Source organism: Rhinoderma darwinii, chromosome 1 (genome assembly GCF_050947455.1).
Source record: "Rhinoderma darwinii isolate aRhiDar2 chromosome 1, aRhiDar2.hap1, whole genome shotgun sequence".
NCBI lineage: Eukaryota > Metazoa > Chordata > Amphibia > Anura > Rhinodermatidae > Rhinoderma > Rhinoderma darwinii.
In genome coordinates, this window is record NC_134687.1 from 399,236,374 (window position 1) to 399,264,046 (window position 27,673).

Sequence of the window (27,673 nt, forward strand, 5' to 3'; positions counted from 1 at the left end):
GAACCTGGGCCCAGACTATGCACAGTTCCCGATGAACGACATCTACCTCAGGATTGTTGGAACCACCAGGTGAAACGGAGGCGAACCGTGGATTAAACCCAAAATTACAGAAAAAGGGGAGACCCCTGACGAGTTACTGACCCGGTTATTAAGGGAAAATTCGGCAAGGGAAATGAAGGAGACCCAATCATATTTACAGTCAGAGATAAAACACCTTAAATATTGTTCTAGAGACTGATTAGTCCTCTCCGTTTGGCCATTAGTTTCAGGATGGAAGGCTGAGGAGAAGGAGAGATCAATCTTCAACTTTTTACAGAAGGCTCTCCAAAACAATGAAACAAATTGTACCCCTCTGTCAGAAACAATATTGACATGAACCCCATGGAGACGCAGGATGTGTTTGACTAACAAGGTAGCTAACGTCTTGGCATTGGGTAGTTTCTTGAGGGGCACAAAGTGGCACATCTTACTGAAGCAGTCTACTACAACCCACACCACCGACTTGCCTTGATATGGAGGCAAAATGGTGATAAAATCCATGGAGATATGGATCCAAGGTCTCTGAGGAATGGGCAAAGAACATAGTAAGCCCACTGGTCGGGACCTGGGAGTCTTGGACCTAGCACAAATTTCACAAGCGGCGACGTAGGCCTTAACGTCTCTAAGCAACCCAGGCCACCAATAGTTTCTGGCAATGAGATGCTTGGTACCCAGGATGCCTGGATGGCCAGATAGTGCAGAGTCATGATTTTCCCTGAGTACCCTTAGCCGGAATTGCAGGGGAACAAACAGCTTGTTCTCAGGAAGGTTCCCGGGAGCTGAACCTTGATCAGCCGCAATTTCGGAAACTAAGTCAGAATCAACAGAGGAAATGATTATACCTGGAGGCAAAACACATGCAGGATCTTCCTCCGAAGGACGACTGGCCATGAAGCTACGCGACAGTGCATCAGCCTTAATATTTTTAGACCCAGCCCTATAGGTGACCAAAAAGTTGAATCTAGTAAAAAATAACGCCCATCGAGCTTGTCTCGGGTTAAGCCTCCGGGCAGATTCTAGGAAAACCAGATTCTTGTGGTCGGTAAGGACCGTTACCTGGTGCCTAGCCCCCTCCAGGAAGTGGCGCCACTCTTCAAATACCCATTTAATGGCTAAGAGTTCGCGGTTGCCAATATCATAGTTACTCTCAGTGGGCGAGAACTTCCTGGAGAAGTAGGCACAGGGACGGAGATGGGTGAGTGACCTGGTACCCTGGGACAAGACAGCACCCACTTCCACCTCGGAGGCATCAACCTCCACGATGAATGGCTCCATTTGGTTGGGCTGAATCAGCACTGGGGCCGAGATAAAGCACTTCTTAAGGACCTCAAAAGCCTGGACCGCCTCTGGAGGCCAGTGGAGGAGATTAGCACCTTTGCAAGTAAGAGGCTTAGCGATGACCGAGAAGTTAGCAATAAATCTCCTGTAATAATTAGCAAACCCCAGGAAGCACTGTAACGCCTTCAGGGAGGCAGGTTGGACCCATTCAGCCACAGCCTGAACCTTGGCAGGGTCCATGCGGAATTCATGAGGAGTGAGGATTTGACCCAAAAATCTCCTGCACCCCAAACACACATTTTTCGGTTTAAGCAAACAGCTTGTTTTCCCGAAGGGCCTGGAGCACCTTCCTGACATGCTCAATGTGGGAGGACCAGTCCTTGGAAAACACAAGTATGTCATCAAGGTACACTACAAGAAATACCCCCAGGTAGTCTCTTAAAATCTCGTCTATAAAATTCTGGAAGACCGCGGGAGAATTACACAACCCAAAGGGCATGAAGAGGTATTCGAAATGACCTTCGGGCGTGTTAAACGCAGTCTTCCACTCATCCCCCTCTTTGATACGGATAAGGTTATAAGCCCCCCTGTAAATCAAACTTAGAGAACCATTGGGCCCCCTGAACCTGATTGAAGAGATCAGGAATCAAAGGAAGGGGATACTGGTTCCTTACAGTGACCTTATTCAAGTTTCGGTAGTCAATGCACGGCCTAAGACCACCATCCTTCTTCCCTACGAAGAAGAAGCCAGCACCTACAGGAGAAGTAGAGGGGCAAATGTAACCCTTGGCCAGGCATTCCTGGATATACTCTCTCATGGCCTCACGTTCGGGACAAGAGAGATTAAATATCCTACCCTTAGGGAGCTTAGCTCCTGGTACCAAATAGATTGCGCAATCGTATTCTCTATGAGGAGGTAACACTTCGGAGGCCTTTTTAGAAAAAACATCAGCGAAGTCCTGAATAAACTCAGGTAGAGTGTTCACCTCCTCAGGGAGAGAAATTAAATTAACAGAAAAACATAACGTCATGCATTCATTACCCCATTTGGTAAGATCCCCAGTATTCCAATTATACGTGGGATTATGCATCTGCAACCAGGGAAGGCCTAAAACCAAATTGGACGATAATCCCTGCATCACCAGTACAAAGCACTGCTCCAAATGCATGGAGCCAACAAGGAGTTCAAAAACAGGGGAATGCTGCTTAAAATAACCATTAGCAAGAGGAGTGGAGTCGATACCCACTACCGGGACAAGTTTAGGCAAGTCAATCAATGGCATAGCTAGAGACATAGCAAATTCCACAGACATAATATTAGCAGAAGACCCTGAATCCACAAAGGCACTGCCGGTAGCAGACCTACCACCAAAAGAGGCCTGAAAGGGAAGCAAGATTAAATTAGGTTTCATATTTACGGGAAATACCTGTGCGCCCAAGTGACCTCCCCGATGATCACTTAGGCGCTGAAGTTTTCCGGCTGCTTATTCTTACGCCTAGGACAGTTGTTCACTTGATGCTTGTCATCCCCACAGTAGAAGCAGAGACCATTCTTCCTGCGGAACTCTCTACGTTGTTGGGGAGACACGGAGGCCCCGAGTTGCATAGGTTCATCCGAGTTTTCTGTGGAAGAACGAAGCAACGGAACCTCGGGAGCCATCATGGGGGGTCAGAGGAGAAGGCACCAAAACGTTCAAGTCGTCGCTCCCTGAGACGTCGGTCAAGACGCACCGCTAAAGCCATAACCTGATCTAGGGAGTCAGAAGAGGGATAGGTAACTAACAGGTCTTTCAGGGCGTTCGACAGACCCAATGTAAACTGGCACCTCAAGGCAGGGTCATTCCACCGAGAAGCTACACACCACTTCCTAAAATCAGAACAGTACTCCTCAACGGGTCTCTTACCCTGACGTAAGATCACCAGCTGACTCTCGCAAAGGCAGTCTTGTCAGTCTCGTCATATATGAGCACGAGAGCAGAAAACAAAAGATCAACAGAGGAAAGTTCAGGGGCGTCAGGTGCCAAGGAGAAGGCCCATTCTTGGGGCCCGTCCTGGAGCAGGGACATAATTATACCCACTCACTGGCTCTCAGAACCTGAGGAGTGGGGCTTTAAACGGAAATAGAGCCTACAACTCTCCCGAAAGGAGAAAAAAGTCTTCCGGTCCCCTGAGAACCGGTCAGGCAACTTGAGGTGGGGTTCAAGAGGTGAGGTGGGGGGCACTACCAGGGTAGCATCATGCTGGCTGCCCCTCTGAGCCAGGGCTTGGACCTGTAGGGAGAGGCCCTGCATTTGCTGAGCCAGGGACTCAAGGGGGTCCATAGTTGTGTCAGGGACCAGGGTAGAAAAGGTATATGGGCCTGTGATTATGTAATGACGGGGAAGGGAGACAGACAGGTGAGCCCTAATCTACCCGCCACTCAGTCCCTGCCTACTTGCAATGGCCCGTCCTAGGCGACGGCGTACAACTGGGCGACGGTCCCTACGCTCAATAAGTGCACGACAGACAAACAGACATGGGTACACAGAAGCTAAGGGAAATGGGGCAGTTGCCCACGGCAACACCGTGAGCAACAAGAGAAGTGAACGAGCCGAGTCAAACCAGGAGTGTACGAGGTACCAAACGCAGAGCAGGAGAGTAGTGAACGAGCCGAGTCAAACCAGGAGTGTACGAGGTACCAAACGCAGAGCAGGAGAGTAGTCGGTAAGCCAGGGTCAATATGAAGCAGGGACAAATAGTTCAAGCAGCAGCAGCAGAGGCAGGAAACAGGAGAATCACAGGCAAAGGAGGAGCAGGGAGTGAAGGTATAAATAGACAGAGGGCGGGAGCTAGCTCCATCTGGCCAGGCTGTGATAGGCTCTCCCACTCCTCAGTCTCCAAGCCTGATTGGTAGAAGGATGGGTCACTCGATCAGACTTAGGAGCAGGTGCAGACTGACTAACCATGGGCGTCGACACAGAAGCTGTATCTGGCAGATCCTTTACAAGTGTAACAGGAAGTGGGTCTCATTCTCCTTGGCCTCCTGGTCGCACTGTTAGCACAGTCTGCTCTCCCCCCTGGGCTTGTAGGTCTGTCTGTGCCAGCCTGATTCGATGACTAGATTGTGGGCACTCAGTCTATACCGCCTCCGGATCTGTCTGTCTCTCTGGCTTGGCAGTTTCTCCAGATATGGCGCCAGTTTGTATTCTCTTTGTAGACTCTGGTATATTTTCAGTTTCTGTGATGTTTCCATGTCATTCCTCCAGTCACTGATATACTCCTCTTGGCCCTTGTTTATTATTTTCTTAATTTCAGATTTTGTGAGGCATTGCTGAGTGACATTTTGGTCAAGCTGGGTCAGGGTGAATTGTTCCAGGGGCCTGGTTTACCTGGGACCCCATGGTGTAGCAAGGCTTTTAAGTGATAGGAACTGTAATGTCAGGGTAGGGAGACAGGTGAGCCCTAATCTACCCGCCATTCAGTCCCTGCCTACTTGCACGGCCCATCCTAGGCGACGGCGTACAACTGGGCGACGGTCCCTACGCTCAATAAGAGCACGACGGACAAACAGACGAGGGTACACAGAAGCTAAAAGAAATGGGGCAGTTGCCCACGGCAACACCGTGAGCAATAAGAGTAGTGAACGAGCCGAGTCAAACCAGGAGTGTACGAGGTACCAAACGCAGAGCAGGAGAGTAGTCAGTAAAGCCAGTGTCAAATTGAAGCAGAGATCAATAGTACTAGCAGGAACAGCAGAGCCAGGAAACCAGACAGAATCACAAGCAAAGGAAAAGCAGGAAATGAAGGTATAAATAGACCGAGGGCAGGAGCTAGGAGTCTGGCCAGGCTGTGATAGGTTCTCCCACTCCTCAGCCTACCAGCCTGAGTGGTAGCAGATCGAGTCACTCTATCAGACCTAGGAGAAGATGCAAACTGATTAATCACGGGCGTCGACACAGAAGCTGTGTCTGGTAAATCCTTTACAGGAACTTTGACTGCTGCTATGTAGGTGGGCCCAGAATGATAGTGCCCTCATCTGGATTGTGAGGTGTAGTGGGAGTCTGCCCAGTTCTGTTCGACAGGCACTATTTAAGGTACTCCAATGGACTTGGAGAAGGTGTTTGCAGAATTCCAGGTGGAATATTTCTGTTGGGCTAGAATCCTACATTGATCAATCTGGGTATGTGTCCGAACCCCAGACTTCACTGCCATACAGAAGGATTGGGGAGATGATGCAGTCAACGATTTTAAGCCAGACCGTCACTGGTGGTTTGAGATGGTACAGTTTTCTACTGATGGCATAGAAGGTTTTGCACACCTTGTCTTTCAGCATCTCTACGGCTTGTTTAAAGCTTCCTGATTGGTTGAGTTCTAGACACAGGTAGGTGTACCTGTCGGTCGCTGCACTATACTATCTGCTGCCCAGCATGTGAAAAAGGATCCCTCCAGAGACAGTGATAAAGTGGGAAAAGCAAGGAGCAGTGGAGATAAGAGACATGTAATGTGTGATATCCCATGCACTACAGGGAGTGGGAGAGGGTGAATCAGTGTACGGAACATCATACAAACTTGAGATAAACATCATCTACAGACAGTATATTAGTACATGATCAGTGGGGGTCCGACACTCAGAACCCCACACCGATCAGTTGCTCCGACTGCCTCCAAGCACCGTATGTCCATGCCGTAATCAAATGGCTCCGATCACAGTATAGCAGCAGTGATTACTGCATCTCTGCTCCTATTCAAGTCAATAGGAGCAGAGTTGCAGTTCTGAAGCACTGCAGTGTACGGAGCCATCTGCTTCCTGCACTCTGGGCACTGAACACTGCATAACATCCGGTGCCCCAAGGCAGCAGGAAGAGCTGATCGGTGCGGAGTCCGGGTGTTGGATCCCCACCGATCATATACTGATGACCTATACTGTGGATAAGTCATCAGCATGAAAAAAAGTGCTGTGTCGCCTTTGGACAACCCCTTTAAACCATCTGTACTCAATTTATAAAGACCGGAAATCCCTTTTAAAATAGCACGGGCCAAGCTCATATAAGAGAAAGAGGAAAGTTAGGGAGCACACAAACTATTTTTTCATCAGAATATTTTTTATATATCTTAATGGGGCTTGTAATAGTATATTAATTATATAAAATGTATATGTTATATTACTTCTAAATTTGGCTTTTGCCCAAGTTCTCACACAAAGTATGACATCTGGGCACAAGCTGCAGCATTACATAAATGTTTATTATATAATTAAATCTGTCTGAAAACCAGCAGACCTTGTGAAATTTTTGTCATATGTCAGCATTTTATTTTCATTCTAAATATAGGACAGAATTTGTAAGCCTTGAGAAATTATTTACTCATATCCCATATGCCAAAAATTCTCATGCTCTATACCAAGATTGATAGTGACTAATTAGTAAAATTAATTTGTATGATTTTAAAATATAAATTTTGTAAGTCTTTTTTAGTGGAAAATGGTCAGGAACAGAAAAAAATACAGTTGTTTCAAAATTTTTTTTTTTGCTACATTTTAAGATCGTTTGTTCAATTATTAATATTTAAATAAGAAAATTATTATTTAATTCTTCCGCACATAGCAATGTCAAACCTGTGTACATTGTATAATATATGACGTCACTAAAGAGACGAAAACAAAAACACTATTTTAGCTTTAACCCCGTGGCAAGACCTGACATGTATACCGTACGTACGTATATTTCTGCCACAAAGGTGTTAGCAGATCCCGCTGTACAGTTAAGGAGAGCTGATGGTGCAGGCACAGAGTCTGAGCTTGCGCCATCACCAGCGGGTGTTAGCTGTTTACTCCAGCGGACAGACTGCTGTAATGGCCGAAATTGGAGCAGGCTCTGATCCTGGCCATTTATCCCTTAAGATGCCATTTTAAATAGCGACCAAGGCATCTAATAGGTTAGAACCTCATCGCCGCCCACCGGCGAGGTGATATCAGGGTGACCATAGTTGCTATAGCAACTGGAGGCCTAACATTGTCTTAAAGATCTGCCATCTACGAAAGCCACGGCCTAATAGACTGCCTTTCAGTGTAAAACTAACAGGCATAAAATGCTACAATACAGAAGTATTGCAGTGTATTATACCAGAAATCAGGGAGTCGGATCTTTAAGTCTAAAAAAAAGAAGTTAGTGAAATGTAAAAAGAAATTGTTTAAAAAAGAATCAGGTTAAAAAACAAAAAATAGTCTTTTTTCCCCCCATAATAAGTCTTCTATTATTGTAAAAAAATAAAACTATACACAATTGGATTTGCTGCGTCGGTAACAATCCAAACTGTAAAACAATCATGTTATTTATCCAGCATGGTGGTGAACACTGCAAAAAAATAAAAATAAAAAGCAATGCCAGAATTCTTGTTTTTTCGTCATCTTGCCTCCCCAAAAACTTTTATAATAAGGGATCAAAAATTTGCTCAAACCCCAAAATGGAACCACTTAAAATGAAAGCACATCGCGCAAAAAAAACAACCTCTCACTATTGTAATTCTCACTTTGCATCATCCGCTGCGCATTAATTTCTGGAAAACACCTGTGCCTTTAGGGGTGTAATTTGCAAAATGGGGTCACTTCTCAGGGGTTTCTTTTATTATTTTCACCCCTGAGCCCTGTCGTATCCAGTTTGCTATTGCTATGTGTTGTCAGCCTGTATCCTGTTTCCGATAGCAGCCTGTATCCTGTTCGCTATTGCTGTTTGCTGTCAGCCTCTATCCAGTTATTTGCTGTCTCCGTGTCCAGCTATATGTCATCAGCCAGGATCCAGTTACCTGCCTTTGTTCAGCCACCCGCTACCTGCCTGTGTCTAGCAATCCGATATCCGCTTCCATCCAGCTGCCTGCTTTCAGTCTGCCTCCTACTGTCAGTGACAAGCCTGAAGCTTCCATTCACCAAAGTACCATCTGCCAGTGCCTGTTCCTGGTCCGCTGGGCCAGCAGCTACTACGCCGGGACCACCTCAAAAGATAGTGACCAGGTATCCTATCTGCATCAAAAACCAAAGCCCTGTATAGGGGATAAAGGGTGAAGACTGAGGAGGCTAACGAATACTGTGTTCCTTAATGGCATCATAGAGTGCCTGTACTGGAGGTTTCGGATTGCCAACGGAGTCCCTGACCGGAGCAAACATGACACCATTAAGGACCACAGCAGTCATCAGGATCAAATGCTGCAATATATGAATTCCCTGGCTGCACAGCAAGGGTTAACCCACCTCGAGTATCATTACTCTGCTACAGGTATTCATTCACCTGCCGCTGCCAACTATGATGGGGACCCCAAGGCATGCCGTGGTTTCATCAATCAAGACAATATCCATTTCCGGCTTCATGCTCACTACTTCCCCACTGACCAGACCAAAATCGCATTCATGGTCTCTCTCCTATCAAGCCAAGCATTGGCATGGGCCAATGTTATATGGGAGCATCAGGGACCAGAGACCTCGATTCTGCATATTTTTCTGGAAACAATCAGGACTGTGTTTGAGGAGCCTGGCCGAACCTCATCAGCATCAGCTGCTATCCTGAATATCCGCCAGGGCAGTTCTATGGTGGGCCAACACACAGTACAATTTCAGAGTCTTGCTGCAGAGTTGGCATGGAATAATGAGGCTCTGGTCGCAGCCTTTTGGCAGGGGTTGGCTGACCAAAAAAAGGACTAGGCGTAGAGATTATTCCCCCTTAACGAGTGGAAAACCACATTCAACTCCAGAGACGGCCACTACGAATATCTTGTAATGCCCTTTGGACTGTGTAATGCTCCAGCTGTGTTCCAGGAATTCGTGAACGTCATATTCCGGGATCTACTGTATGTCTGTGTGGTGGTGTATCTGGATGATATCTTAATCTACTCACCAGTTCTGACTACTCACTAAAAGCATATCCGCCAAGTCCTGCCACGGTTAAAGGAAGGCTGTCGCGAAAAAAAAAATTCTTATATCAATTTGCTTTTAGTGTTTTATTTTAAAAAAATATATTTATTTTTGTGTTTGTGTTTAACTTTTTTTTATTTTCTAACTTTTTCTTCTCTATGGGGGCTGCCATTTTTTTTTTTTCATCTCTGTATGTGTCGATTAACGACACATACAGACATGGAATACGGCACATACAGCCCCATAGAGAATGCGAATGGGAGCCGTTGCATTCACTATGCTGTACGCCCTCTCTGTGGGAACGGCGAATGCGCCGCTCCCACACAGTCCAAATGGAAGGTCTTCGGCCGAGCGACATCCAGCGCCATTTCGGTCGCGGCTTCCGGACATGTGTTCTGAAGCAAGCACTAGGAGCGGAGGGAGCGGACGGACGGGAGGGAGCGGCGACAGCAGGAGCAGGTAAGTTATGTCTGTGTTAGTTCGTGTTTTGCTGTGTGTTTACTACTGTATGTAAGCCTACTACACTGTGTATTCGCTCAAAAAATGGCGGCACACAGTGTAGGAGGCTTGAACATTCAATCCCCTCCTTTCTCCTGGCACTAGCCAGGATAAAGGATGGGGGATTGTTTGAGGACGCTAGAGCGAGTGTGTCTTCTCAAATTTTGCAGCATAAAGCAATGTGGTTGCTTTACCACATGCCAATGCTGCAATTTTGGGAATTGCTCCCTCTAGTGACCAGCACAGGTAAATGTTATAAATTAGGATCTAATTTATAATATTTCCTGACTCGTGAAAAAATAAAAAAAATTAGAACACTGTTTAATCATTTATACACTAATTGTTTAACTAAAAAAAAAAAAAATTCTAGCGACACATTCCCTTTAAGGGGAAATAATCCCTACGCCAAATTAGAAAAGTGCGTATTCTAAAATAAATCCTTACCCTTTCTGGGGTGTATAGTTTCTGATCGAGGACTCCAGATGGATCCGGAAAAGGTAAAGATCAATCTTAGTTTGGCCTCGTCCTCAAGGTCTTTGTGCCATAGAAAGATTTTTGGGCTTTGCAAACTTCTATCGCCAGTTTATCCCAAACTTTTCATCACTCACTGCTCCTATCTCTGCTCTCACCAAAAAGGGGATGAACGCTAAAGATGGACCCCTGAAGCAAAATCTGCATTCACTAATCTCAATAGGGCCTTCACTTCTGCCCATTGGTGGATTAAGTAGACCATGGGCCCTGGGCTATTACCCAAACTCTGGCCCCCCTTCTCCACCGCCGTTCTGCCGCGCCGTAACTACAGGTACATTTTTGTGAAAGCATTAACAAATGGGTGTTACGATTCCCCTTGTCAAAGGGCTGTGTCCCTACATACTCACAGTATCACACTGTGCAGGGACACATCCTCCTGACAAGGGGAATGGTAAAAACCATTTTCTATCAGTCCTGAACTGCATAAAGACTTTTTGTGAAATACAAGGATTTCCTATAATAAAGATGTCAGGAGAGGTCACTGATTCTCTATAAATCTACAGATTTATAGAATCACAGGTAAATCCAAATCTATAGACTCACATGTGACGACTTCTCAGATTCTAGTAGTTTTTTCTTCTTTTTTTCTCCATCCGGTCCAGAATTAATGAAGACTTCTCTCGGCCATGACCCATTCTGCAGAATTTGCCACACAGATGTCTTCGGCTCCTTTTCCAGAATTTCGACACCTATAAACTAAGATAAAATTATCATGGTGTCACACACTTTGCTCCTAAATATAATAGCATCATACACTGCGCCCCTGAATAAAATATTACCAAACACTGTGCCCCTCAATATAATTGTGTCAAACTCTGTAAAGTAAAGCATCAGATACACACAGCCCCCTCTAGGTAGCGCCACACACAGCCCTTGTAGATAGCGCCACACAAACCCTGTAGATATTGCCACATACAGCCCCTGTAGATAGCGTCACACACAGCCCCTGTAGATAGCACCACACACAGACCCTGTGTCATGTGTCATGTCCATGGCCGCGGGCCATCAGGCTCACTCATCTCCTGACTGCCGCAGCCATGGGTCTGCGGGCGCTGGCCCCGGTCTCCTCCTCAGGAGATGCCAGCGCTCACTTCAGCTCACCTCGGCCAGGTCCCATATGGTGCACGTTCACGCTTGTGCCCGCTCTTAAAGGGACAGCGTGCGCACCAGACTTTAAAGTAAAATTAGCCCATGAGTACCCTGGACTATAAGAAGGGCCCAGCCCCTTCCTCCCATGCCTGAGCATTGTTGTCGTACCCAAAGTTTGTCTATGCAAATAGTCTCCTAGTGTTTTCCAGTTCCCAGTGTTTCCCGTACCTGTATCCTGTATCCCGTGCTATCCGGGTCAAGTGCCGTGCTGAGCTGTAGTCAGGGGTGAACCTAGCCTCTCTGCTGCCTGAGGCGAACTATAAAAAGACGCCCCCCCCCCCAAATCTATCTGAGTTTTTCTCATTACTAGCTTTACACAACAAACACGCAATATATAAATTTTTTAAATAGGAAAACATTTGTTGTTTTTTGTTAAAGTGCTGTTTGAAGTATAGAAAAGATTTAAAGAATTCTTCTTACTGTATTACTTTAGTATCATAGATCAACAACGCAGCATTATCACTGAAAATGGTTTAACACATCTTCTTGCCAGGTGAAACTTCAAGGCCTGTTTTGAAGCGGCCAGCCTGGGCTGGTTTCTTTGCTCTACCTGCTGTATTGTAGTGGTCTGCCTGTGCTGGCTCGAGGCCAGTGGTGGATTAATATGATCTTAGGCCCTGGGCTGTGCATAAGTTATCTACCCACACCCTACACTTAAGTCTCACCTACATGTCAAAGTGCATCACATGCCACTCTGCAGACTGTCTCTTAGCCTGATCATCTGCTGGCACACTCACACTTCCCCACAGCCCCCACCACAGTAATGTACATAGATTGTAAGACCAACATTACAAATAATACCGCCATACTGTTACTGAATAATACCCCATACTGTTACTGAATAATACCCCCATACTGTTACTGGATAATACCCCCATACTGATACTGAATAATACCTCCATACTGTTACTGAATAATACCTCCATACTGATACTGAATAATACCTCCATACTGTTACTGAATAATACCTTTATACTGTTACTGAATAATACCTTTATACTGTTACTGAATAATACCCCCATACTGTTACTGAATAATACCTCCATACTGTTACTGAATAATACATCCAAACTGTTACTGAATACCTTTATACTGTTACTGAATAATACCCCCATACTGTTACTGAATAATACCTCCATACTGTTACTGAATAATACCTCTATACTGTTACTGAATAATACCTTTATACTGTTACTGAATAATACCTCCATACAGTTACTGAATAATACCTCCATACAGTTACTGAATAATATCTCCATACTGTTACTGAATAATACCTCTATACTGTTACTGAATAATACCTTTATACTGTACTAAATAATATCCCCATACTGTTACTGAATAATACGTCCATACTGTTACTGAATAATACCTCCATACTGTTACTGAATAATACCTCCAAACTGTTACTGAATAATACCTTTTATACTGTTACTGAATAGTACCCCCATACTGTTACTGAATAATACTTCCATACTGTTACTGAATAATACCTCCATACTGTTAGTGAATAATACCTTTATACTGTTACTGAATAATACCTCCATACTGTTACTGAATAATACCTCCATACTGTTACTGAATAATACCTTTATACTATTACTGAATAATACCTCCATACTGTTACTGAATAATAACTCCATACTGTTACTGAAAAAAACTACCAAATCATGATCACATATTACTACAACATAGTGTCAGAAAAAACCCACTATACTGTTAGTGAATAAAACCCACTATATATAGACCAATATTACCACTATACAGTGACCTTATAGAGGTAGATGCCAGTTATACACAAGATATCTGCAGACCATATAAGTGATTACAGTGTAGTTATATCGAGTGACTCATAGGTGACGTCTTCACAGATTGAAGTCGCTCACTTTCACCTTTTCTTCTTTATCCAGCCAAGACCGCAATGACAACTTCTCCCGGACACGATTTCCTACGCCCTGCAGAATATGACACAGATATCTTTGACTCCTTGCTTTTCTAGCGCACTCCCTAACTATTCCCTACCTCTACACAAACTCCCTATACATACTATACTAGGTGCCCCACACAGTAATAGTACACACACCCTTTTGTTCCCCCAAAGGCCCCACACAGTAAGTGCTACTTTTGTTCCCCTACACAGTGTTAGTGTCCCTTTTATAACTTACTCAGTGATAGAGCCACTTTTAGGGCCCTCATACAGTAATAGAATTCCCACTCAGTACTAATACCCCTTTATGTCCCCACAGAAATAATGTCTCTACTCAGTAGTAATGCGGCCTTTTATGCCCCCATTCAGTACTAATGCCACTTTTTCTGCCACACTCAAATGCCTGCTTTATGCCCCCACAATAAGGATGCCCCCTTTTGTATGCCACTTTTTTATGCCCCCTTTTTATTACCTAATAGACTTATGAATTTTAACTGAGTTCCGTGGCCCGGCGTGGATAGCATGATGCAGTAATGTCATCAAGCCGGGCAGTTGACGTCATCAGCATGCTCCCGATCTCTTGTAGGCCTCAGGTCTAAACTAGGCTGTGGCCTACAAGAGCAAACGGCGGAGCAGGGAGCCAATGGCCAGGGGTTGGCTGGCAAATTTTAGTCTGCGGGGCAAGCACACAGCACTGCCCCAAGAGTAGCAGCCCATTCTGGGGGCACTGGGCAATTGGCGAGTTTGCCCCCCCCCCCTAACACCGCTGCGGAAGAACTCTGCTACCTGTCAATGGAAAAATCATCCACCAGGAGGAAAAATGTTTCTTGATGGCGGAGTACTAGAAAGCCTGACCTGGGAATTAGACTTTCTTGTACTGCACCATGGGAAAATATTTTTCCCTCTGGCGGATGACTTTTCAGTTGAAAGGAAGCAGTTACATGAAGGGGAGTTATTTTTCCTTGACCTCTAGTTTCTATTGTGGCAAATTTACGTTTTTTAAATTTTTATACTGCTTTTTTTTGGTAGGTTCCGCTGGAGCGTTTGGACTACGTCGTAGATTCATTGGACTACTTCGATGATCTACTTTTAAAAAAAAACTAAAATGGTGAAAGAGGGTTGCATGGGGGAGTTTAGATTTCAATAAAAAAGTTTTTCTTATGTCTGTTTTTTTAATACTTTATTATGGCCTTAGTAATGGCTGCTGTCGGATTGAGAGTGTCCATTACTAAGAAGGGGCTTAGTGTTAGCCAGTAAAAAGGCTATCACTAACCCCTATTATTACCCCGGTTCTCACTGCCGCGAGGGGAGTACGATCCAGTACCCGACCATCTGAAGCAACGGTAAGGCAGGGTGGCCACAGGCTGGTTTTACCAGGCTGGGAAGGGATAAAAAATGTGGCCCTTCCCACGCTGGTGATGCTAGGCTGCAGCTGCTTTATTGTATCTGGCTGGTTATGAAAAATAGCGGGAACGTGGGGTCTTTTAAAAAAAAATAATAATAGAAAAAAAATTACGTGAGATCCCCTCCATTTTTCATAACCAGCCAGATACAATAAAGCAGCAGCAGCCTAGCATTACCAGGGTGGGAAGGGCCTTGGTTTTTGGCCATTCCCAGCCTGATATTACCAGCCTGTGGCCACCCCAGTACCCGCCCTACTCTTCAGACGGTCGGGTGCTGGATCATACCCAGCTCTTCCCGGTACTCCTGGTGGCGGTGGGTACCGGGGTAATAATAGGGGTTAGTGATGGCCTTATTACTGGCTAACACTAAGCCCCTTCTTAGTAATGGACGCTCTCAATCAGACAGCAGCCATTACTAAGGCGGTAATGAAGTATTAAAAAGCAGAGACATAAAGAAATTTATTTTATTGAAATTACAACTCTTCCACACAATCCACTTTAACCATTTTATTAAAAAAAAGAAATAAAGCTTAAATCAGCGAAGTAGTCCAACGAATCTACGATGTAGTTCAAATGGTCCAGCAGAACCTGCAAAACAAAAATTAGCAGTATGAAAAATAAAAATAAAGATGGCTGCCCCCACAGACGTACAAACATATGAATAAATAGCTACCTTCGGAAACATATTAAAATAATTAGAAAAATTAGGCCCATAAAATAAAACATATCAAATTTAAAAAAAATTATTATAACACCTTTCTTTTAAAGAGAACCTTTCACCTCCCCATACATGTGCAGCTGAGTTCAGCATGTAATGGGGAGGGCAGCACAAACTCTGGGGCACTTAAAAAAAAAATTCCTAGCCTCCTTCGTTATTTAGATATCAGTGCTGTAATATTTGGCGCCCGATATTTAAATAACCCCATGAACTGTCAATGGGGAGGTAATTGGCAAGGGGGCGTGTAACATCGCTGTGACACTGTCCAATCAGCTACGGTCAGCATTACAGCAAGAGCTGGAGAGAGAGCACATGCGCGCAGCTCCGCCACCACTAAGGAACACAAGAGGAGAAGAAGAGTGAATTCTTCTTCTTCTGTTTCATGGCATCGGAGCTATGCGCGCACGCACGCTCTCACTCTTTAGCTCTCGGCAGACAAGGATGACAAGACTGATCTCTCACCTGAGATCACAGTCTTGTACTTGCCTGCTGAGAACTGAAGAGTGAGAGCGTGTGCACGCGCACATGATCTCCTCTCTCCAGCTCTTGCTGTTGACATTGTCCGTAGCGGATTGGGCAGTGTCACAGCGATGCGATGCCGGATTGGGCAGTGTCCCCATGCCAATTACCGCCCCATTGGCAGTTCATGGGGTTATTTAAATATCGGGCACAAAATATTACAGCACCGATATCTAAGTAAGGAAAGAGGGTAGGAAAAAATATATAAAGTGCCCCAGAGTTTGTGCAGCCCTCCCCATTACATGCTGCACTCAAATGCAAATCTGTGGGCAGGTGAAAGATTCTCTTTAAAGTGTAACAACTTTTTTAAAAACTTTTGACATGTCAGCAGTTTTGATCAGTGGGGTCCGAACACTGAGACCCCCCACTAGTTGCTAAAACGAAGCAGCAGAAGTGCTCGGGTGAGCGGTGTGCCGCTTCAATTCTGTTTGGCTTTCGTTGGAGCAGTGTACGGGCTCAATAGAAAGTCTAGGAGTCCGTACACCGCTCACTCGGCTGAAAGTCGATCATAAATGAAGCGGCACAGCGCTCACCCGAGCACTTCTGCTGCTTCGTTTTCGATCGGTGGGGGCCTCAGTGCTCGGTCCCCCACCGATGAAAACTTCGGACATGTCACTATGATATATAAAGATATCTATTAATGCGATTGGTGCAAGTTTTAATTACTTTTTATTGAAAATGATTTGCACTTTTTGAGATACAGCTGCTTTGTATCCTGTATACAGAGCAGCTGTATATAGCGCTGAGACCTGAATCCATTAGGTCGCCTATTACCGATCACATCTAAATTATGAACTTAGATGTGATCGGTAACAGCTCGATCCTGCAGGACTCGCTGACACTGAATCAGTCAGTCCCGCTGACCTGACGGATACAGAATACAGCGCTATATACATTATATAATATATTTATTTTAATTAGTGGGGGCAGGTTTATGGGGAAGGATTAGGGCCTGTACACATCAGCGTTGGCTTTCCATTCCGGGGTTCCGTGGGAGGTTTCCGTCGGGTGAACCCCGCAACGGAAAGTCAAACTGAAACCACAGCTTCCGTTTCAGTCACCATTGAAATCAATGGTGACGGAAACATTGCTAATGGTTTTCGTTCGTCACCATTCCGGCAGGTTTCCGTTTTTGTGACGGAATCAATAGCGCAGTCGACTGCGCTAATGGTGACGGAAACCGAAGCTGTGGTTTCAGTTTGACTTTCCGTTGCGGGGTTACCTCCGACGGAACCCCAGAACGGAAAGCCAACGCTGATGTGAACAGGCCCTAAGGCTTCTTTCACACTAGCATTAATATACGTTTACCTCTCTTCCGTCAGAGGAAGAGAGGACCGATATGTTAAACGGAAAGCAACGGTTCCATTAGAATTACCATTGCTTTCAATGGTAATTCTTTTGTATTAGTTGCTTTCCGTTTGTCTCCGTTCGCTAGGTTTCCGTTTCTTTTAAAGGAAACAAAAGTGCAGTCTGCAGAACTTTTATTTCCGTTCAAGAGAACGGAAACCTAGCGAACGGAGACAAGCGGAAAGCAACTGATACAAAAGAATTGGTAATTCTAATGGAGCCGTTGCTTTCCGTTTATCGTATCGATCCTCTATTCCTCTCACGGAAGAGAGGTAAACGTATATTAATGCTAGTGTGAACAAAGCCCAATACAAGTAAGATATTAATAATATTTAAAAATGTAAGGCAGACAAGCTGACCACTACACTACAGAAGCCGTCATAGTCAATGCCTGTGAAACTGTAGTAGTTGAGGGTTTATTCAATAACGACAGGCACTATCAGTCTACCCTGTCTGTCTGTTGCGTGTGGGTGGTGACTGGTCAGAGACTCAGTCAGACTGGTGGCCGCTGCTGCCGCCTGCAGTGTGCACTGGGAGTGACTGTGAGACTCACCAGTCAGAGCCCCGCTTGTAGCTTTCCCACGCTAATTAAGCACAGGAAAGCTACAAAGCCCTTATACTGCGCTCAGCTTCCTGCCCCTACTAATTTAAAGGGGTCGGCCAACGCTGGGGGGCCAGGAGTATACGGCAGGGGGGGGGGGGTCTGGGCGTTTTACTGACAGCAGAGGGCTCTATAGGGGGGAATTATCCCCCCACCATAGAGCCCTGACTAGTTACTATATTGAAAGGTTAGGGGGGTATGAGCATCTGACTGACTGCTCTAAAGGGGGGCAGAATCCCCCCCCTATAGAGCTCTAAGCAGTAAGTCAGACAGTCAGATGCTCAGACCATCCCCCACCCACACTAATCCTTCCATTATAGTGATGTTAGGGCTCTATGGGGTGGATTATTCCAGCCCCATAGAGCCCTTTGCTGTCGGTAAAATGCCCAGACTCCCCCTTGCAGTATACTGACGGGTCCCGGTCCCAGCAAGGCAGGAACTTACCTCGTGTTTCTCGTCGCTCGTCGCTCGACCGCTCCTCCTGCAGACTTGCTCCTCTCTGGCGGCATGTGCTGCGTACAGCGTCAGAGAGGAGGAGGAGTGTTTCAGACGCTCGGCACGTCTGCAATGTGCGTCTGCATGGCCCCTCCCCCCTGGTCTAGTCCGTCCCGGGCTGAAAATGCCGCCCCCCGTTTGGGTAGGTGGTGCCGCCTGAGGCTGTCGGCTCACCTGGCCTCATGGCAGGTGCGGCACTGGCTGTAGTCGTGCTGTGCTGTATTCCACGCCTGTCCTGCTACACCATGCCTGACATCTGCCTGCTGCCTATTCCTAGCCGAGCCTGTCATTGCTTCTGTCCCAGTTGCCGCAGGTACACTATACGAACTATAGACTGTGACCTGCGTCCTGTTGGCCAGCTGCCATACCGTCAAGGCAGTACGGCCCAGTGGGTCCACGCACCCGACATGACACCCTGTAGATAGCATTACACATAGCCCCCTATAGATAGTGTCACACAGACCCCCTGTAGATAGAGCCACACAGACCCCCTGTAGATAGCGCCACACAGACCCCCTGTAGATAGCGCCACACAGACCCCTTGTAAGATAGCGCCACACACAGACCCCTGTAGATAGCACCACACAGCCCTCCCCCTCTTGTAAATAGTGCCCTTGTATATAGTGCCATACAGCCCCCCTGGTATAGATAGCGCCACACACAACCCCTGTAGATAGCACCACACACAGCCCCTGTAGATAGCATTACACACAGCCACCTATAGATAGTGCCACACAGCACCCTGTAGATAGCGCCACACAGACCCCTGTAGATAGCACCACGCAGCCCTCCCCCTCTTGTAAATAGTGCCACACAGCTCCCCTTGTATATAGTGCCACACAGCCCCCCTTGTATGTAGTGCCACACAGCCCCTCTCTTGTAAATAGTGCCACACAGCCCCCTTGTATATAGTGCCACACAGACCCCCTTGTATATACTGTATATACTGCCACACAGCCCCCTTGTATATAGTGCCACACAACCACCCTTGTATATAGTGCCACACAGCCCCCCTTTAGTATAGTTCCACACAGCCCCTTTGTATATAGTGCCACACAGCCTCCACTTTTGTATATAGTGCCACACAGCTGCCCCCCATGTATATAGTGCAACACAGCAATCCCCCTGTGTATATTGCCACATAGCCCCCCACAAACAAAATATTGTACTTACCTTGCCCCGTTCCCGTGACTGACGGAGCGCTGTACAGTGACGTCATCATGCTGGCCTTCCCAGCGCCCTATAGGCTGCAGGCCTAACGTGGCCTGCAGCCTATAGTATTCATTTGTATTATATAGTATTCATTTGTATCTTCGTCCTGAGGATGCAGATACAAGTGAATGTGGCTGTCGCTACCAACGCCACTGGGCATAATGGGCCTCCTGGGAACCTTGGGCCCCGGGCAGCCGCCTGAACAGCCCTCATGATAATCCGCCACTGCTTCTGCCTAAGTTCTTCACCATCCTGATGTGTCTTGGCAGTTCTTGTTGGAGGTTGATGCCTCTTCCATTGGTGCTGGAACACTTTTCTTTTAGAAAAACTCCAAGGGTAATTCTGTCTCCTGTGGCTTCTTCTCAAAACGCTTCTCAACAACCAAAAGTAACTACTCGATTAGGGACCGTGAGCTACTGACCGTGGAGACATTGACTAGAGGGTTCCGCTCACCCAATTGTCATTTAAACTGATCACAAGGATCTTACTTATTTACATTCTGCACAACGTCTGAACCCACATCAAGCCAGATGGTCACTTTATTTTGCCAGATCCAACTCCATTTCCGTCCTGCTGACAAAAATGTCAAGGCTGATGCACTGCCTCGTTCATTTGAGACAGATCAAAGACATTCCCCCTGGGAATTGTTTGCCCAATTGACAAGAAAAAAATTCTCATCTGGGGTCATAACTCCAAGTTGGCAGGCCGCTTGTGCATTCGCAAGACTCTGTACTTTATCTCTCGCCACTATTGGTGGGCCACATTGCCCAAAGATGTTATAGACTGTGTCTCCTCTTGCAGTAAGTGTGCTCAAAATAAAATTATTCACTCCAGGCCTGGAGCTTTACACCAGCCCTTGCCAAAGCCCTTGGCAACACATAGCCATGGACTTTATTACAGATCTTCCTCTCTCTGATGGATGTTCCACCAATTGGGTTGTTGTGGAGTATTTTTGCAAGATGGCACATTTTGTTCCTCTGTCTGGTCTTCCCCCAGCTTCCCGTCTGGCAAGTCTATTTGTTCAACATGTTTTTCATCTGCACGGATTGCCCCTCCATATCGTGCCTTATCGGGGCGTGCAATTCACGTCCAAATTCTGGAGAGACCTGTGCAATGTGAAATTGGACTTTTCATCTGCATACCACCCGCAATCCAACGACCAAGTTGTAAGAATTAACCAAGGGCACCATTTTGATCTGCTCAATACGACAATGGGTGCATTTCCTTCCATGGGCCGAATTCTCTTATAATAATCACACGAATAAATTTACTGTTACATCTCTATTTTTCATTGTTTACAGCCAACATCCACGTGTACCTCTTCCTGTACCTGCTAAAGCTCAAGTGCCTGCAGCTAATGTTTCTTTTGGAAGTTTTCTCCAGATCTGGCAGCGAACCAAGTCTTGTGGATCGCATTAAGAAGTATGCTGATAAGAAAAGAAGGCCGCCTCCTGAGTTCCTTCCAGGAGTTAAGGTTTGGTTATCTTCTAAGAATATACACCTGAAAATTCCCTCCTACAAATTTGCCCCTAGGTTTCTCGATCCCTTTTGAAATCTTGCAACAGATTAATCCAGTGTTCTACAAGTTACATTTAACTCTTCCCAATTCCTTCCATGTATCTCTCCTGAAACCTGTGATCCTCAACCGGTACAAGTCCTCTAATTCTACTACTGCCCCAAGGGGTTTAGCTGTTTCCTGTCTTGTAACCCACCAAACCCATGATCCCTTGCTGCATCTTAGGAGACAGCTTACATCCCCACTTCCTCCCTCCACAGCAGGGTAGCAAGGTGGCTCAGTGGCACTGTTGCCTTGCAGCACTGGGTTCAAATCCAACCAAGGACAACATCTGCATGGAATTTGTATGTTCTCCCTCCCACACCCCGAAAAAGCATACCAATAAGGAATTTAGATTGTGAGCCCCAATGGGGACAGTAAAAGAGGACCCTCTGTACAGCGCTGCGTAACGATATGTTGGCGCTATATAAGTAACTGAAATAAATAATAAATATTTGCATACTGCTACGCCCCTGTCATTACCTGCTCTAATTACAGTCACCCAGGTCCCTGCACTGTCACACACACCGAGTAATTATCATACAGGGGGATGGGGGTTATGTCTGTTATGTCTGTTATATACAGGAATGTGGGGGTAATATACAGGCATAATGAGGTAATACACAGGGATCACAGGGTATATTCATACACAGGGATGATATAACCCCATGGGGTTATGCCGGGAGGATGGCAGTTATATACAGGAATGATGGGGGTAATAGGGATGTTGAGGGTAATACACAAGGATGATGGTGTTCACATACAGGGATGATGGGGGTCATGTAACCCCATCAGCCCTGTCTTTCTGTAACCATCGGGGCACGTGGAGATTGAGGAATAACGCCACCCCCCCTCCTTCTACATCAGAGAGTAGAAGGAGCAGGGGCGTGTACTAGGAGACTTTGACTTTGTCTTTGTCTTTGATCAGCCAGAAATTCCGGCTGAACAGAGGCACGGCGCTTCATCAACTACCTTTACAGGCAGTGCGGGAGCTCGAGGATGGGGCGTGTACTATGATTGATGACGTTCCGTGTCTTTGCTCAGCCTGCACTTCCGGCTGAGTAGAGGCACGTCGCGTCATCAACTATGTTTACAGGTGGCGGGACCAGAGGAGGCGGAGCTCTGAAGAGCTCATGAAACATTCGCCTGGCCCACTCACTGCCTGTAAATGTATTTGATGATGCACCTTTCTTCAGCTGGAAATGCTGGTTGAGCAAAGACACGGCACGTCACAGGAAATAAATTTTTTTACCCTAGGTGCGGTTACGTAACCGCAAATCAGAACCAAGTAACGAAGCCAGATATAAACAAAGAACATTATATTAGAAAGTTTCCTATAAGTTAAGTTTCCTATAAGTTAAGTTTCCAGTTAAGTTAAAATATAAATAAAATGTATTCCTGGACAACCCCTTTAACCCCTTAATGACAACCCCTTTAAGCCCTTAATGACCAGGCCATTTTGCACGTTAATGAACAAGGATTATTTTTTGTTTTTTCATGGTCGCATTCAAAGAGTCGTAACTTTTTTTTTATTCCGTCGACATAGCCGTATAAGGGCTTGTTTTTTGCAGGACGAGTTGTATTTTGTAATTGTACCATTTTTAGATGCTTATAACATATTGATTAACTTTTATTAACTTTATTTTAGGAGAGAATTGAAAATAAGCAGCTATTCCAGCATTGATTTTGACGTTATAAATTTACGCCGTTTACTATGCAGCGTAAATAACATTAAATAACATGTTAACTTTATTCTATGGGTCGGCACGATTACGGGGATACCAAATATGTAAAGGTTTTATATGTTTTCCTACGTTTGCACAATAAAAATCCTTTTAGAAAAAAATTACTTGTTTTTGCATCGCCGCATTCCATGAGCCGTAATATTTTTATTTTTCCGTCAATGTGGCCGTATGTGGGCTTGATTTTTGCAGGCCAATGTGTAGTTTTCATTAGTGGTATTTTGAGGTACATAGAACTTATAGATTAAGTTTTATTGAATTTTTTATGGGGGGAATGGGAGAAAAGAGAGAATTTTGCAGTTGTTTTTTGCGTTTTTTTTGGACACCGTTCATCCGGTGGTTTAATTAATGTGTTCATTTTATTGTTCAAGTTGTTACGATCGCGGGGATACCATATATGTGTATGTGTTATTTGTTTTGACACTTTTACTAAATAAAACCAGTTTTTGGGCAAAAAAAGTTTTATTTGATTTTCACTGTAATTTTAATTTATTTTTCACAAACTTTATTTAACTGATTTACATTTTTTTTTTAGTCCCACCAGGGGACTTCCCTATGCGATCTGCTGATCGCATATATAATGCTTTGGTATACTTAGTATACCTAATCTGTTAGGTCATGCCTAACAGGCAGATGCTGAAGGCAGACCTGGGGGTCTTTGTTAGGCCCCCGGCTGTCATGGAAACCCGACGGCGACCCGCGATTTCTTTGCGGGGGCGCCGATGGGGTGACAGAGGGAGCTCCCTCCCTCTGTCAAACACATTAGATGCCGCTGTCACTATTGACAGCGGCATTTAATGGGTTCAACTGATGGAATCGGAGCACGCTTCGATTCCGGCAGTTGCAGCAGGAGCCAGGCTGTGTATAACAGCCGTGCTCCTGCCGCTGATCGCGTGGTTACAGTGTCAGTACCCGCGCGATCACAGCACGAATATATCCGTCCTCCTGCGCGAACTAGCAGCTGCTGAGGACGGATATATCTGTATATAATCATCCTGGGCTTCCATAACACCTCAGCAGTGCCACCGGCTGATCGCCTCCATGCCACACCGCATTGATGCAGTAATTCATGCAGAGTCGGAGCCCTGACCAAGTATTGAGTGCGTATACTGTACATACTTTTCAGTAATCCTACATTTCGTTCTAACATTTTTTTTTAAATTGGGTTTATATAATACTCTAATTTTCTGAGACTAAATTTTGGGTTTTCATTAACTCTTAGCCATAATCATAAACATTAAAATAAAAAAATACTGGGAAACGATCACTCTGTTTGTAATGAATCTATATAATATATGAATTTCACTTTTTGAATTGAATTACTGAAATAAATTGACTTTTTGATGATATTCTAATTCATTGAGAAGGACTAGTATATCTAAGAAAGATTGTGCCTAAAAACATCCCCTTATTCTATTCAAATTTTTTTTCTTAACAGCCAGGGGATATCCTGTGAAGCATATTTATCTTATGATTACCAAAAAAATTATATTTTTGCAAAAAGGTTCCTGTCTGCACAAACCACAAGTATTATTCTTGGTCATACAATGTGTAAAATATTATCAAGAGACTAAATTAAAGGTAGAAAGAATTAGAAGTAGCTGTATTGGTAATATTGGTGTTTGGCAATAACATTTTTCATTATAACCTGATGCTGCTTGCCATCTTGGTTCCAAATTTAGATTTTACTATGTATATAGTCTCCTTCAGCAACGTTTTAATTCTGAGGAGGGCCAACCAGCTGTAACAAAGTAGACAAAACTAATACAATTCAGCAGAAACCTATCTTTTATCTGTGCAATTATCTGTTAAGCTGATAAATGTCACTTGGACCATCAGTTTTGGATCTACTATCGACAATCTATTTTATATGGGGGCAGACAGTCCTTCAACGTTAGCTATTAGAAGAAACAATCATACGGTAGGTATGTTGCATTGTAACGTTTCTATGTAGATAATACACCTCTGGCAGCAACTTATCATTGGTTAGTAAACATGCAAGCTTAAGGCCCTTTTACAGTGGGCGATTATCGGGCGGATAAGCGTTCATAACATACTCGTTGCCGATAATTGCCCTGTGTAAACAGGGCAGCGATCAGCAGATGAATGAGCTCGATCATCTACTGATCGTATAGTTTTAAAAAAGTTAAATATTATCGTTGTCGGCAGCACATCTCCCTGTGTTGCCGACAAGATAATAATGTATGGGGATGAGCGATTGGAGTAACGACTGCTCGTCCCCATCCATAGCTCTGTGTGACAGGAGCAAGCAAACGCAGATCAATGATGTTTCGTTGATCGGCGCTCGCCGCACCGACCGCTTATCGGCCGGTGTAAAAGGCCCTTTTGCCACTCCATGTATGTATGTTTACAGTGAGTCATGGGAGTTAGCTGTGGGCAAATAGCTATCTTACATGTATAGGCAGCTTTAAATTTTTTCTGCAGTGGTGCCCTGCATGATGTGAAACAAACAACTGCATACAAATAATTTAGCGTTTCCCAATACATCTAGAAACAGAGAAGTCAGTTACCAGAAGATTCTCCTGGTTTTGCTATGGTGTACAAAGAAAAGAAACAATAATTATTAAGGTAAAGTACAAAAACTGTGTTTAACACTATTCTGTATAAATATGTAGAAGTGAGCCTACAGTTTAAAGCTTTTGAAAAAATAAAATAAATATTAATTGCTCAATTAAATCAACAATATTTTCTTGTATATTTAATCTTTACAATTTATACACATGATAATTGCCCTTTTGTGGAGATTAAGTTACACTATGTTGCGTGCTGATTTCTGTATTTTTTTTATTTTAATAACATGCATTTTCTGACATGCTTGCTTGTGGATCTGCAATTTAAGAGTTCAGTGTTTGTTCCTTCCCTTCTATCAGTGTTCTAGCCCATATGCCTGTGCCATCTGCTCTTTAAGGGTATGTTCACACGGCAGCGTTCGTAACGGCTGAAATTACGGGGCTGTTTTCAGGAGAAAACAGCCCCGTCATTTCAGCCGTAACGGCATGTGCAGGCGCTTGAACGCCGCATCCATTACGGACGTTATTGGCGCTGCTTTTCATTGGAGTCAATGAATAACGGCTCCAATTATGCCCCAAGAAGTGACAGGTCACTTCTTTGACGCGGGCGTCTATTTACGCGCCGTCATTTGACAGCGGCGCGTAAATATACGCCTCGTGTGAACAGACAAACGTCAGCCCATTGCTTTCAATTCGGGGCAAAAACGCCCGAATTACGTCCGTAATTAGTGTGTGAACATACCCTAACACTGACATGGCTTAACAAGCTGTGATTTCTGTGAGAAAATGCAGCTCAAAGGTTCCTCAGGAATATGTAATAAGCTGCATGTGAATAATAATGACTTGCTCTGTGCACAGGCGCCGCTATATGGCTTAGGAGTTGAATCAAGCTGATGCACATAGGTCTGCATATTTATTGTAGACATAAAATGATTAAAAAGGATATTTTTTTCTATCAAGACTATTTGCAAACTTAATTGTTTTTATTTTATATTCATTGGAACAAAGAAATATTTACAAAGGTGCAAACTTTACTGTGAATCTAGAAGATGCTTATGGTATTTTGCCTCAGTTGGAGCCATAGTGAAGTTCAAAAGTGAGCAATATATGCTAATTAGGCCATTTCCTGGCCTAGTTGGCCAAGAGGAACCATGTGGTGAAACAAAAGTCGTGGCTTCAACCACGTGGTGCCCCTTGGCCAATCAGGCTGGGAGGAGCTTTGGTTTTCATATGGTGCATGGTTTTGAAATGTGACCTGAACAAGAGAACAATACCATAAGCAACTTATAAAATAATGTTAGATGCCCTTTAAGGTAACAACCATCCACATTGAATTTCCAAATTAATAACCTCAAAATTGGTTGCTGTTTCTTCCAAGAAAGTATTACAATATACATTAGTAATAATGAGTTGAGGAAAGATCAATATCACAATAACGCTGAACAAAAATGTATGCACTAATGATATAAGAATATGGAAAGATATCTTTAGTATAGTAACATAATGGGAATACTATATCTCAGTTTATTGATTATATGAGGACACCTTATCTGCTTTACTGTGAAATTATGGAAACATTGTTTAACCCCTTAACGACATCCAAAGTATGGGTACGTCGTTGTCGTTAGGTACTTAATGCAATCCAACGTATGGGTACGTTGGAGCGTTAAGTGGTCACTGTGTCTAAAGACACGGTGACAGAGTATAGATAGCTGCTGTCCCTGACAGCAGGCCATCTATACACATGGCACAGGGGGGTGGCACGACCGCCTACAACCCCCCCCCCAATCGGCGATCGCCGTGATTGGTCGGTCAGTTCAGACCAGCCAATCGCGGCTTTTTGCGGCTATAACCTATCACTGTGCCGCAGGGCACAGTGATACGGTGGGGATTGGTGCTGTCTTGGACGGCACCAATCCCTGCCATGTACTTGTAAGGCAGTAGTGATGGTGCCACCCCCCTATCGCTACCAGTGGTCGGTCTGCATAGACCGACCAATCGCAGGCATGGCAAGCTTTTCAAACACCCTGCACCAGCTCTGCCCACCTAATTCCGGTTAGGAACGGTGAGCAGAGCTGGTGTGTGAGACTGTGAACCGAATACTTACCGTTGCTGAGGCCTTCTGTGCTGCGATCGTCATCTTCTGCATTTTTCTGTGTGATCACTGACTGTGATCATCATCATCAACTGTGCTGCTGCTGATTTTTTTTTTTTAGCAGCAGCACTAGTGATTCCTGAATTTTCCTTTC

At 44.8% G+C, this 27,673-nt stretch overlaps 1 long non-coding RNA gene across 1 annotated transcript in view; it reads left to right on the forward strand.

The window, feature by feature from the left end:
• LOC142742614 (uncharacterized) overlaps positions 1-27,673 on the forward strand; it is a 101,718-nt gene that overhangs the window by 39,507 nt on the left and 34,538 nt on the right. The window contains exon 2 of the long non-coding RNA XR_012881412.1: positions 25,406-25,482. This is a non-coding gene — a long non-coding RNA (uncharacterized LOC142742614). The remainder of the gene's footprint in view (positions 1-25,405; positions 25,483-27,673) is intronic.